This window comes from Balearica regulorum, chromosome 4 (assembly GCF_011004875.1).
Source record: "Balearica regulorum gibbericeps isolate bBalReg1 chromosome 4, bBalReg1.pri, whole genome shotgun sequence".
NCBI classification, from domain to species: domain Eukaryota; kingdom Metazoa; phylum Chordata; class Aves; order Gruiformes; family Gruidae; genus Balearica; species Balearica regulorum.
This window is the reverse complement of record NC_046187.1, coordinates 45,571,796-45,586,199: the sequence shown is the minus strand read 5'-3', so window position 1 is coordinate 45,586,199 and position 14,404 is coordinate 45,571,796. Positions and strand designations below refer to the sequence as shown.

Below are 14,404 nucleotides of genomic sequence, written 5' to 3'. Positions count from 1 at the left end.
TGAATACTTTCTTTCAATTTAAGAAAAGCCAGGGACTTGAAGGTATACATATCCAATTTCTGCAGATGTTGCAGATCAGTTTGAAATAAGATTGAATAATCTTATATGGCAATTGCACAAAATGCTCCCAAGAAGAGTAGCTAGATATAAATTCATGTTATGACAATGTATATTGGATACTGTTGAATAATTTAGTTTCTGAATGAATTTAGTCAGCAGTTTGTTTAGCCTTTTAATAGTCTATTGCCTACTTCAAAGACTTCTAGTTGCAAGTTCTTCAGCTCAAAGGCTTTAAACTGATGTATTTTAGATCTAGCTATATGCTTACTGATTTTAATTGTATTTTGCCAGTGAAAGCAGTCAGACCTGTGATACTTCACTGATTCTGAAGTGGAATAAAAAAAGTCCATTGTCTTCATATTTAACTTAATCTTTTATATGTTACTTGAAAAATGCAAAACTCTAGAAAAAGTACTGAACACATGTGTGGTATTCTGCAAGTGAGCTGTCTCTAATTTTGTTTGACAGCGATTCCTAAGGAATTCTGGTACTGGAGTTTCAGTACCAAATACTGCAAGCAAAGGCTTGAAACCTGGTCTTGCCTGAGTAGGCTCCATGTTACTGAAACTCTCTTTGGATCCAAATAGTCTGAATCTTGTTTGTAAAATCTTTCCACTTTAAGAAAGAAATCCTCATACTTTGTACAGTAGCTTTTAGTGGTGCTCAAGCCACTGACATTCTACTTGCCCCTCTACTCTGCTCTTGTGAGACCCCACCTGGAGTACTGCATCCAGCTCTGGGGGCCCCAGTACAGGAGAGACATGGAGCTGTTGGAGAGAGTCCAGAGGAGGGCCCCAAAGCTGATCAGAGGGCTGGAGCACCTCTCCTATGAGGACAGGCTGAGAGAGTTGGGATTATTCAGCCTGGAGAAAAGGCAGCTCCAGGGAGATCTAATTGCGGCCTTCCAGTACCTGAAGGGGGCCTACAGGAAAGATGGTGAGGTACTGTTTATCAGGGAGTGTAGTGACAGGACAAGGGGTAATGGGTTCAAGCTGAAGGAGGGTCGATTTAGATTAGACATAAGGAAGAAATTCTTTGCTGTTAGAGTGGTGAGGCACTGGCACAGGTTGCCCAGAGAGGTTGTGGAGGCCCCATCCCTGGAAGTGTTCAAGGCCAGGTTGGATGGGGCTTTGGGCAACGTGGCCCAGTGGAGGGTGTCCCTGCCCACAGCAGGGGGGGTTGGAACTAGATGATCTTTAAGGTCCCTTCCAACCCAAACCATTCTATGATTCTATGTTTCAAGACCAGCCCCAATGACTGGACCAGATGAAACCTTGTTTCCACAAGAATATGCCCTGTGTAGGACACAAGATTGCACAGGAGGTAGCTCATGATAGATCTGGTGCTTGAAATCAGCTGGAACAATAACCCTGCAGCCTTGTCCCAGCTATGCTTGGACACTCCTCTGGCAATTAAAACAAAACAAAAGATCACAAACCCTACAGGACTGAGTTTAGGATGATTAAAAAAATAAAGGTATCTGACAATAAACCCAATTCACAATGAAGGAGAAATTACGAATTTGGTATTCTCTTCTGTGGCAAATGAATCTTTCACAGGCAGGTCCCTCCCTCACACTGCCCACACAAACCCCTTCAGCAGTCTCTCCTAAATTTGACTACTTTGAAAATGCCAGATCACTGCAGAACCCATGGAAATAGAGAGTTTATATGATAAGGTCCTCCTTGTGAGATAGACTGCTTCCTGGCAGAGATGAGATGAATGAATGTCACATCCTTCTAGCTTTCAAGTGTGTTGTTTTTCAGGACTTCCTCCCTGAAGTCAGGCACAAAAATGAGATGCAGAACAATGCTGTGTGGGACTGTGTGACAAATTTCAACTCCAAGAAGAAAGACTGTGTAATTTAAGTTCATCACAACATCACATCCCTGGTATCTGCAAGTTACTCAGTCTGCCTGGGGCATTTGATGCGAATAGTCACAAGTAAAAGAACAAAGAATCTCCACGTGTTCATGGGATCCAGCCATCAAGCAGATCTTGCTCCATAAAATCAGTCTGTTCAGGTGGTACCTAGAAAGGTAGTACACAAACTCCAGCCAAACCTGTAGATGTTACGAGTGAAGTCTTGAAAGAAGCATTACATATGCACGTATGATTTAAGATCTCCAGCTATCCACATACTGCCTTCATAGGACTGGAATTTATTTTTTTTATATTCACCTGATAAGTGATGGCTCTAACCAACTCTATAATCTAGAAAGTGCAAACATCTATTACAGCTTTCATGATATCCTAGTTGATGCTGCAGGCTTTACATGACTTCTGACGATGTCAGTTAATCTGCATACAGTTTTGTCCCTCCTCAAGCGTGCTTCCACAACTGATAGATGTATTGCAATACTTGGCTGTCTGGAAAATCCTTTTATTGCTATGTTACAGGCCATGCAGTGAAATTGTAAATGGAATACTTCACGCAGGCTCAGAAGGTGGCCGAATGACTTGCAAGTTAAAAAGCTGTGCACCAGAAGAGTTTGAAGAATGGAAGCACCAAAATGAGAATGGCTAACAAGAAACCTATGGATTTCTTGAATCTCCTCAAATGTAGACACCTGACTGACTAAAGCCATCCTACATTTCAGAATGAGGAAATACTATGAACATAGGCATTTTCTCTTGAATTCTGCTGTGTCATCATCTACAGCTCCTAAACAAAGCAAACAAGGCCACTTCTGGTTACAGTAGACTCTGAGGAGGCACCAGAAAGGTACTGCATAGAAAATACAGCATGGCAGACATCACGTTTAGCATGGTGTCAGAGCACTCCGAGAGCAGAGCAGAAAAAGGCAATATTCTGACCAGATAGGGCTGCTACCTGCACTGTCAATCCTGGCTTTGCTCCCCACAGTATCAACTACCAAGTTTAGGGCAGCAATTTCCTTATACTCACACAGAAAAACTAATCCAGGACAGAGAGCAAACATGAATGAGCAGCAGTGATATGCACGACTGGTACGTGTAATGGCAGGTGCTCCAACACCAGCTGCTGCTTCAGCTACCCCAGTCCTACGTGGCTGGTAAAATGCAAGCCACGTTGGACTTGCTGCCACTGCTGGAATTTGGAAGCATCTTCTTTTCCCTCAAACCCTGCAGGAAAGGAGTAAAGCTTCATCCAATGCCTCTGCGTGGTTGAGCATGCTCCTTCCTCATACCCACTTATGACGCCAAAAGTGCAAGTATCTGCCTCCTATTTCCAAGAATCAGCAGCTGCCTATACCGTGGGATGTTCATTTTGTGCAAGAACGGAGGCTGCCTTGTCTACCTGATGACAAACTGTTCCCATGGGTTTTGGTGGAATGGGAAAAGAGTGGAGGAAAGGCCATTGCTTCATTTAGATCTGATGAGATCAGTACAGATAGTTCCAGAAAGCTGATTTCACCACCTCTCTCTCACACTTTTGTGCATCCTACAGGAAAACATCAAGCACACTGAACATGGCAGTATGTGCAGTTCTCCAAAACAGGAGACAGAGACACTTGTGCCTATTTTCGAAAAATAGAAAATTAATCTGTTATTGAATGGACAGAATTTGAAGCCTCAGGTTGAGGAGCCCCTAACAGGAGATAAGGGAAAACAAAAATGGTGTGAAAAATGTCAGTACTTGATCTAAGAGTACTGATATAATCAAAAATCAAAAGAATCAATTCAGGAAGTTCATAACAATTTAGCCAAAGCCTGGACAAGAACACTAGCTGAGCTGTACTGCTATAATGGGAGGTGGCATGTAACCAAAGAAAGGGCAGCAACATCACCCTTGCTTTTTTACCCTTGTACGAGTAGATACACATTTCCAGTAATAGCAATTTAACATACACTTTAAAAACATAAGAAACTATTTGCATTTATTCACAATATGCAAAAGCAAGCATCTTAAAGCTGCTTATAATTTGTGCAGTAGATTTACTGCAATCTCATCTGAAATTACCAGAGATTGTCTAGGTTTTTGCATCCACCTTATTTTTAATTGGATAAAATTCCGTGAGATTATTTGCAGGATTCAGAAGCTCTTCTGAATGTTTAAGTTATTTTTTTTATTACTACAACTGTATTTTTATTTATATATATACATACACACACATACATATACAAAAAAAGATATCCAATCTTTTCAAGTTACTTAGTTCAAGAAGGTAAAAAAAGGCAGAGTTAGGAAGTTTGATAGAAAATAAGCATTACGATGTCCATTTAAAAGTAGGAAAACAAAATCAGAAAGATGAAGTAATGTGCAAATGCAGAGACAGCAAATTAATGACCAAATCAGGATTTCATTGCAGAATCTCTGACTTCAAAGCTAATACTCTGAAGGCTTCCCACATGTAAAGTTCAGAACAAACTGGTAAGCAGAACGAAAGTCACTGGGATTGGAGTTTAGCTGAGCTAACAGTTGCGCTTTAGTAATTACAAGTGATCAGGACACTGAGTCTAACCTGAACTCACAGCAGAATACTCAGCACTGATTCAGTACTAAATTTAATGGACATAATGAACCATTATCATCACATCCAGGAGTACAGTACATTTTCTTTGATTATTTCCACAGACTATCCAAAACTCAAGTCCACTTAGCTTGTGAAGTCTGATGAGAGCACAGCCTGAGGTAATAGAGACACAAAAACAACTCATAAGAGATTAGGTCAGGCCTGATTTAACAAGGAAAAATAAAGTAGGACCACAATGGAAGAAAAGGTTGTGGGCAGTTTTTTGGGTGGGGTTTTTTTGCAGTGGATTTTGGTTTGGTTTTTAAATCATTTTTTTAATTGTTTCTTAAGGCAAAGCAGGATAATCACATATTTTGTATAAAAATCTATTACACTGTCTGGCTTTTTAAATAGGTTTTGGAGAGGAGAACCATTGCCCCCAAAAAGTAGAAGTATCAGAGTATGATAAACAACATTCAGAAAGGTATGACTATGAAATATATTTTTCCCCGTATCTTTTAGTGTCCTGTATTCAAACTCTACTTTAAAATGTTTTATATCACAAGGAAAACTGGATTTTGAGATAATCAATAGCACCATGTCACCTAAATGGTTACTTGAAATTCATATTATAAATTCTGGGGTAACCAGAATCAGCAGGGAACCATGTAATCCAGTTCCCCAAGAGAAATTGTCACTTGCATTTATCAAGCATAGATATCTTTCTCATTGAAAACAAAACAGAAATCTGAGTTCAATTAACTCTCCAGCCTCAACAAATGTGCATTGCAGTAGCTTCTTTTTTAAAGCAATAATTTAAAAGAACTCTTTAATGCTTTTTTCGTAACATTGAAATACCTCAGAAAAGAGGATGAAAAATTCAATTGTGTAGAGCTGATCAGAGGAACAAAAATCCACTCTGAACAAAGGTAAGCCGATTAACTTTTTCATAAAAATCAATATATGTGATACTGCAAAGAACAAAGAACTTGTAAGAAAACAAGAAAGAAATGAATTTGTGGGGTTTTTTTAAAAGCAAATTGCTAACTGAAATTACATGGACTCTGTTACCGTATTTTCAATATTGTTATAGTTGTTGAAATGTGTTCCCTAAGTCCCAGAAGTACAAAGATGACTCTCTAGATAAGGAAAATGTTATTAATCTATGCAAAGTGGACACTTCAGCATTTTCTGGGTAAGTTCACTTAATAGTTTTATATATAATCACAGAATCATTTAAGTTGGAAAAGACCTTTAAGATCATTGAGTCCAACCATAAGTCAGGACAGTAATTAGATGGGACTTCAGTGGACAGGCCATTTGAAGCCTGGGTTCCTGACTATCTCTCTAATTCTCCGATCTGTTACATTTGAAATAAAAGGTAAGAACTCTAACTTATCTTTTAAAAAATGAGGCTGGGCATTTGTAACAACTAAAACTGAATTTCAAAATATATATATGTGTGTCACAGAGCCATCTAAGCCACACTTGACAAATAACACCTAGTATCATGGGGACTCCAACATTATTCTAGTTTAGGTAATGTTGAAAACTAGATATCTTCCGAGTTATTAAACTTTATGAGCTCCTAATTGCAGGCAGCAGACAAAAGAAATATTTTTACCTGGCTGTTTACAAACCCAATTAAAAGGCTGTTACATGGCTACACCTACATTGCAGTAAAGCCCGCTTTTTAAAGACAACAGGTTCTTGTCTGCCTTGCTTGAAGTAAGAATTGTAACTGCTAGAATAGCAAGAAGAGTGGTTTTCCCCATGAACATGAAAAAGTATTTCAGTCTTTCTCAGCCAGGAGTTCCAGGGCTCATCTGGCAGGTATGGCCACGTTCTAGCAACCTAAGAAACAACAGAGGACTGACAGAACTACATAAACCTGCCTTGGCACCATCAAGATGGCAGAAGGAAATGCCACTGCAGTCAGCCTTGAAACTATAAACCTCTGCAGCACTGGGAGTGCGTTAGTATCCTCACTGTCCTGGGAATAAGAAATTTATGAGTGGGACAGAGAGTTAGATGAACTTAAGGAAAATATTGAGAGTCAGTCATAAAAAAACTGAATTCCTGAGTTTAACCTCAGACTGACAGGTCGCCAACAAGCAACGCTTAGTTGGAGCAGTCACAAGTCACTCCTTCCACGCTAAGAAGAGAGTCCCTTTGACCTTCTTTGCTCAAGTCAAACACTGCTGCATTTTTTGAGTCATGGGGATTGTTAGATAGGAATAAAAACAGGCATATGTACTCCCTTGCTTCGTTCTACATAGCCTCATGGCCAACACATCCCAAAACATTCTATTAAATTGCATTTTGGGATAAAACAGTCTTCTTAGATGTTGAAGAGATTTTTGTCTCAAAAACAATACTCTTACAAACTGTCTTCCAGAAAATTACTAGCACTGTATAAATTAAGCCAAAGTCTGCTCAGGAACTAGCAGATCCTGAAACCTTTAAAATATACTTTCACATGTATGAGGAACTGGTGTTAAATTTAAACAACCAGAAGCTTGTGGCTATAGGTTCTTCCCGCTCCACAGTATTCCTTGCTGTATTTTGAGAGCGCAAACCTAAATTTTCAGTTAAATACAGAAAGGAAAGGGGGGGGGGGGGAGTGGGTGGGTGAGGGAGTTAGAACCACAAAAATGTGAACCAATTTGTCTATCCATCTATTTCTTCCCTACAACATCTACACACCACAGGACAGATATAAATTCAGCACTGGCAGAACAATTGTAGGGCCAAGATTTCTGGTAAGATCCCCCATCATATTGCAGCTGCAGACAGAATCAATGAAAGACAGCTGAGGCAAAACACAGCTAGTGTAATGAGCAAACGTGAGTTTGGGAACAACAGACTTCTACACTAAACCCACTTTAATTCAAGTCTTTCTGTGAATTTAGTCAACATTCTCTATATTAATTTGATTTTTCTGGGAAAGTTTTTCAACAGCACTTACATGATTTAGGAGCACAAGTCCTATTACGACTCATGAGGATGTGAGCTCTAAATCTCCAGGGTGCTTTTAAAAAAAAAAAAATCTCACTCTACCTGTAAAATGGGAAAACAATCATTACCTTCTGCCTTCTAACTGCACTGATACAAGGACTAAAAGGAATATCCAGTACTGTCCCTGTGTGAACTCCTCACTTTTCCAAGGCTGGAGAGGCTAATATAACCTTATCGTGACTCCAGGTCAAAAGATTGAGTCTAATGGACCAATGGAAGGAATTAATTTCAGAGCTCAGGACGTTTAATTGAGAGCAGATGGTGCCTAGTCCCTGTAAATTTAAAGTCTGGGGCCTGTTAACAAAAGCATCTAATCTCATCTCAATTGCCATAAGCAGCCAGGACCCAGCAATATTGAGTTTACAAAACAATATAACAATCTCCTAGAACCCCACTGAAAGCAAACAAGCAGCAAAGACAGTTAATGAAAAAGACGTCATATGTTCTCTGTAGCTAAAGTAGTTAAGGGAACGAGCAGCATATTCCCCACTGAGTGCAGCCTTTAAGCAATTTTAAATAAATCTCCTTATAGAACATGGAGCAATCACGCAATGAAGAATTTAACAGCTTCAACAATTCTGGTTAACTCTACATGGAAAGACTGGATACTATCCATTTAGCCATATAGCGATGATAGAGGTGATCCCTTTCAAAGTCATTTTGACCTAGATATCTTGGAAACTTTGAATATTCAAAAGAACTTCAAAGATTATAAACTATCTTGATACAGTCAATATCCATCTTCAACAGCAGGCAGAAAAGAGAGCTCCGAAACCTTCGCCAAGAACTAACTTTTGCCAAAAAAAAAAAAAAAAAAAAAAAAAAAAAAAAGATCTTACACTTCTCGTTTCTGCTATTTTTCTACAAACTGCACAAGTGACCACTACGGTTTGGTTCAGTGAAACCCACTACAAAAAGAAATTCCGGTTTCGTACAGAGACAAAGCAACCCAAATTTTTTAGGCTGTCTGCCACCGGTGCAGACTGAGACTCCATAGCATTAGTCATCAGCAACTATACAAGACATTTAATTTGTAACTATAAAGTAGTTTATAGAAGCATTACATTTCTAAAAACCCAGTGATTGGGGCGGGGGGGTGGGGGGTGGAGGGTGGAAACCAATCTCTTTCTCCAGCATACAGCAGGTCAGCAGCAGAGTATAACTCCCTGAAGAATAACTTTCCTTTGCCTACGCTCATGACTGCACATGGATTTGCTATGGAAATGCTTCAAAGTTTCTAGGTCATCTGAAGAAGAAATAACCAGTCTTCAACCCTGTATGTTTAATCTGTAAGAAAACTATGTGTATAAGCTGTGAAAATAAAACTGTTTAAGAAAAGATCTTGTAAGGATAGCCGTATATGCACTCATAGCCTTATACACACATTTATGCATCTCTTCCCCACAAAGGACAAAAAGCAATCATAATGTAGTCAACCAAAGAAATTAGTCTGTTGTCAGACTTTATCGTGGCCTGACAATCCAGAACAAGGGTTTCCCAAGTCAGTTACTTTTTTTTTCTGCTGTGTATACTGCACCAGAGGTGGAAACACATTTTGTCTCTGATGTACCTAGTCAGCAGCCACAGTACCCCAGGGAAGGATTCGCCAGCAGCAGCACAGACCTGGCACGGCAGCTCAGGCAGCCTTCAAACTCCAAGAAAACTGTTATCTATTATGGATGCTCTTATAGAAGATATGACAGATATGCCTATTCACCACTTGCATATTCATAATTTAATCCATAATTAATTTACATTGTTCCCCCTTCATCTTTCCTAACTTGTTGCTGTGGGTTCATGATTGTGAAATTAAAAAAAAATAAAAAAATAATCAAAGTAAGATATTGGTAAGTATTTTGAAATTCCCACATACTATATAGAAACCTGGATTAACTCACAATGATCACAGCAGGCATCAAAGGCCCTTCCACTGAAAGGTTTCTAGCATAGAGTGAAAAATAAAAAGTCTCCTTGGTTTCAGTGTGCCAAAACCACACTTCTTCTCCACAACATACAAGTAAAAGCAACAGATAACTAAAACCAAAGCCTATATAATTTAGGAAGAAAATGGTGGGCTGAATGAGAGGGAATTGAATAAAAGCCATGGCTTCTTAACAAGCATTTCTTTTCCTGAGACTTGAGACCTCATCTTCTTCCCACCTTAAATCAAGACAAAAAAAAAGCTTACATCTTGCCAACAGATCAGGCAGCACACTATATAGACCAAAAAAAATGTTCTGATCAGTTCAATCCACATACTGTTTAATAATTGTAAAAGAAATGAATTTTCAAATTTGACTTGAAACAATTTCAAGCTGAATTCTCACCTGAATCAAAGAAATAGAACTTTTTATCCAGAAAACATCGAAATAAGTCTTTATGTGGGTGTAATAAGAGGTAGTGTTAAAGAACTGTCTATTCCAAAAGACTTTGTATCTTGAAATATTTTCTCCAGCTGTTATTTGACCAACATACAAAGGCTGTCACCTATAATTATTACTGATACTCTGACAACAGCACAGCCTATATTTACTTTAAAGACCTATTTAATTAAACAAGTAAATGCAATTAAAATCTTATTTCAAATCAAAATTAGATGAAGCTTAAAAAACACTTTTAACACAACTGAATATGAATAAGCCTACTTTTTATATAGAACTGGTATTATTTAAACTTTACCTCTACCATCAATTTGGCTTTGCCTAATGACAATATAAATATATGTGTACATATATATGTACACATCCACATAGCTATACAGGAAATGAACTGGTGGCTGAGAAACTTGCTTTCAAATGACAACAACCCAACTAATCTCACAGCTTTAACAGATTTTTTTTTTCTCCTTTTTATTCCAGTGATAATTATGTCAATAAACCTGATTCAGCAAATCTGTTGCTCTCTAATTCATTAATTAAAACAATTTACTGCTGCCACTGTGATTTTTCAAGGACATCAAAACCACATTCCAAATCAAAACAGCAGAGATCATCAGTTTAAAGATGTACAAAGCTTGCTTTGCTTTCATGGCAACCTCACAATTAAAAGACAACTTAAATGAAGAAGAGCTGTTTTCTTTAAGATTTCCTTGCGCAAGCACATCCGGAAGAACACATTTTGTTTAGAGGGAGTGAACAGCAATATTTTTATATCAAACTTAAAATGAGGAGAAAAAATACCTATGAAAAGTTAACTACTTGCAACTAGAAGATGAAATATAAATATTAATATTATAAAAATGTTGCTCTGCAATTTACCATAGCCTTCATTTTGTCAACACGCTTCCTGCTCATTAATTTTTGGGTTGAATAACGCAATTGACTCTCAGAAAACAAAACCAGAAAGGAAGTAAAGAATTTCTTTTGTCCATCCTCTCCCACATATGAGGACTGACAGGAACTACACCAACATTTTAGAATTGTTTTGGAAAATATGTTAGATGATGAAATATTCACATGTTCCCCAGCAATCTCCTTCACTGAGTTATCCTTGGAACACCACTGTCTGAGCTAACTTCTACTTTTTGCTATTCGCATTGGTTGCTTCTGGTCCTGTTCACCATATGTGGCCTCTATAACAGCAGCAAATCTAGACAGAAGACGCTAACAATCTGCATTCTCCCAATCTCTTCTAGTGTTCCGTGTTCAGAACTTCTGATCGTTCTTGTTAACCCGTCTCTAGGCCTCCAGTTGGCTAGCATTATCTTCAAAATGTAGTCACAAAACCAGTCACAGAGACACAGTATTTCTGTCTTAGCACTGCTGACTGCAGTAGTAGGATTATTTCAGTGGCACTGAACACAAAAGACACATTATAATGTCATGGAAGAAACCTTCACCCACCACAGAAAGTACCATTGACAAATAACCACTATAACCTCCAGCTGATGGCTACCCAGAAGGAATACAGAAATGTTTCCTGGACATGCAGGATGGCGGATAGAGAAGCCAAAGCTCAACCACAGTTGAGAAGTCCTACCACTGCAGGGCAAGAGTGAGCTGTTAGGCACCACTTACAGAAGCTGGGCATATGCAAGTCCAAGGGACTAGACAGGAGGCATCCATGGCTCCTGGCAGAGCTGCCCAATGTCATTGAAAGGCCACCCTGTGATTCCTTGAAAGGTCATGGCAATGGAGGGAGGGCTCCTGATGACTTTTTAGAAGATAAATGTCATGTTATCTTCAAGAAGGGCAAGGAACATGTGGGGAAATAGAGGCAGTCAGCCTCACCCTAGTCTACCAGGGAAGATTACAGAACAAATACTGCTGGGCTTACCCCTCATATGCCTGGATAGGGCTTCAGGAAATGGAAGTGATTGAGAACAGCCAGCATGTATTTACCAAAGGCAAATCACACCCAAACAACTCAGTTGCTTTCTATAAACAGATAATTGTCTCAGCAGACAAAGGGAGAGCAGCAGATGGTGTTTTCCTTGACTTTAGCAAGACTTTCAACATGGTCTCCCACAGTATCCTTGTAGCCAAGCTGGAGAGAGATGAACTGGATGGGTGAGCTACAAAGTGCAGTTTGTAGAGAACTGGTTGTATGAAGAGGCTGAAAGAATCCATTTTTTAGTAGTGCAAAAACCAATATTAATGGCATTCCTCAGGGGCTTATATTGGGGCTGATGCTGTTTTATGCCTGTACTACATTTAACATATTGAGAATGAATAGAATGGAATGTGCCCTCAGCAAGTTTGTGGATGACACCAAGCTGAAGAGAGGGATCAATACACTGTAGGGCAGGATTGCCTTTCAGAGGAATCTCAACAGGCTGTAAGAATTGGCTGAAAAAACCCTCATGAAATCCATTTATGAGTATGTCAGGAGTGAGGCAGGGTAAGAAGCCTCACTAATATCAAAACACCTATTACTGTTAGCATCTGCTCCTTTTTCCTTATCAAGGAGTGGCTTACACTATCACAGATGTAAATCAGTGTAGCCTGACAAGACTCATTTAGTACAAATCATGCTTATTGTTATAAAGTATAAACTTCCTTTTTTTTTTTTTTCCTAGGATGTTTCCTAACTGATTAGGCAGGTTCCTCCTCCCCTTTGCCCCTTCTGAAGTTGTCCTGTTTGTTTGGTCTTCCAGAACCATATCCATCATCAATGATTTCTCAGGCATGAGTCATAAAAAGCCCAGAGGCCATAGACACTCCATACATGCAGGGCAAATTTTATTTACTTAAGTAACCTCTAATCTTTTATTTAATAGTATAAATGTTAGCTCTGTGATCAGTTACTTAGGTAGCGAATGTTGAAACAAAAACAACCAGAAGAAAACATATCAGCTACCAGTCTTCCTTCACGGTTAAGTAATAAAATCAACTCCCTTAGCATTCATGTTTCTGTACAGCTCATCTTTTTTTGCTGATTATGTCTCAATTTTATTTGTATGCCTGGACTTCTCCAGTTGCATCTTTGTAAGGTCCTCCTCAGAAATTTGACCTTCCTTCCATTTTCTGCATGGTTCTTTCTTGAAATTCAGATCTCTGGAGAAATCTTGAGCTATGACAGTTGGTCTTTAAATGCCTCTTTTGCCACTCGTTAACATTAGAAGGATTTATACACTTAACAGCCAAAAGTGAATTCTCTGAAATTTTCTTCTTAGATTTGTTTTTCCTTGTCAGCTGATCTTAAGCCTACAGTTCCTATGTGTCCTGGTTTCAGCTGAGAGGATTGATTTTCTTCATAGTAGCTAGTGTGGGGACATGTTTTGAATTTGTGCTGGAGACAGCATTGATAATATAGAGATGTTTTTGTTCTATGGACCTATTGCTGAGCAGTGTTTACACGGGGCCAAGGCCTTTTCTGCTTCTTGCACTGCCCTGCCAGCGGGATGGCTGGGGGTGCACAAGAAGTTGGGAGGAGACACAGACAGGACAGGTGACCCAAACTGACCAAAGGGATATTCCATACCATATGATGTCATGCTCAGTTTATAAGGAGCTTGGGGGAAGGGGGGGGGCGGCAGCGTTCAGAGTGATGGCGTTTGTCTTCCCAAGTAACCATTACGCGTGATGGAACCCTGCTTTCCTGGAGATGGCTGAACACCTGCCTGCCCATGGGAAGTGGTGAATGAATTCCTTGTCTTGCTTTGCTTGTGCGTGCGGCTTTTGCTTTACCTATTAAACTGTCTTTACCTCAACCCACGAGTTTTCTCACTTTAACTTTTCCAATTCTCTCCCCCATCCCGATGGCGGGGAGTGAACAAGCGGCTGTGTGGTGCTCAGCTGCCGGCTGGGGTAAAACCACAACACTATGCATCAGAAGGACCTTTTTCCAAAGAGCCTCATCCTCTGACCTGATGTTCTGTACCAGATTCCCACCATGAAAGCATCATTAAGATGGCCCTTTGGAATCTGATGCCTTTCCTTAACAGCAAGTTCAGTGACACTCAAACCTCTGAAATCCAGGAGATCCCAAAAAGTTACTGGAAAAAGGTCAGCCCAGATGTTCCCTCTTTGGCTACCACTAGCCAAAAGAATTATCAACATGATTTTCAATTATATTAATGGTGAACGCTAAGAAGATTTATTGAAATATATCCACAGAACTATAATCATAATATAACAGAATCTGAAAATGGGTGTAACTACAGAAAATTAGTGATAATAGTGCAGAAAACCAGGGATGATTACTTTTATGTATGGATTTCTGTTCCATGTTTCCATCACCAAAGAAAATTTTGTTTGCCTGTTTACATATTAAATATTATTTCAGAGCTGACTTCTGTCAACAACAAAACAGACTCATTTCCTGGTCATGAAATTTCTTAGCAGCAAAGCAGGATTTAAGAGATACTGGCATGCTTAAGGAGGGGTAGAGAATTGCTAGATGGAATACTGTGGGAAAGAGTGAAGAAGCTGTAAATGGTGGTGTGGCAG

At 39.3% G+C, this 14,404-nt stretch overlaps 1 protein-coding gene across 1 annotated transcript in view; it reads right to left on the bottom strand.

The window, feature by feature from the left end:
- The window catches only part of TENM3 (teneurin transmembrane protein 3), a 430,831-nt gene that overhangs the window by 290,387 nt on the left and 126,040 nt on the right, over positions 1 to 14,404 (bottom strand).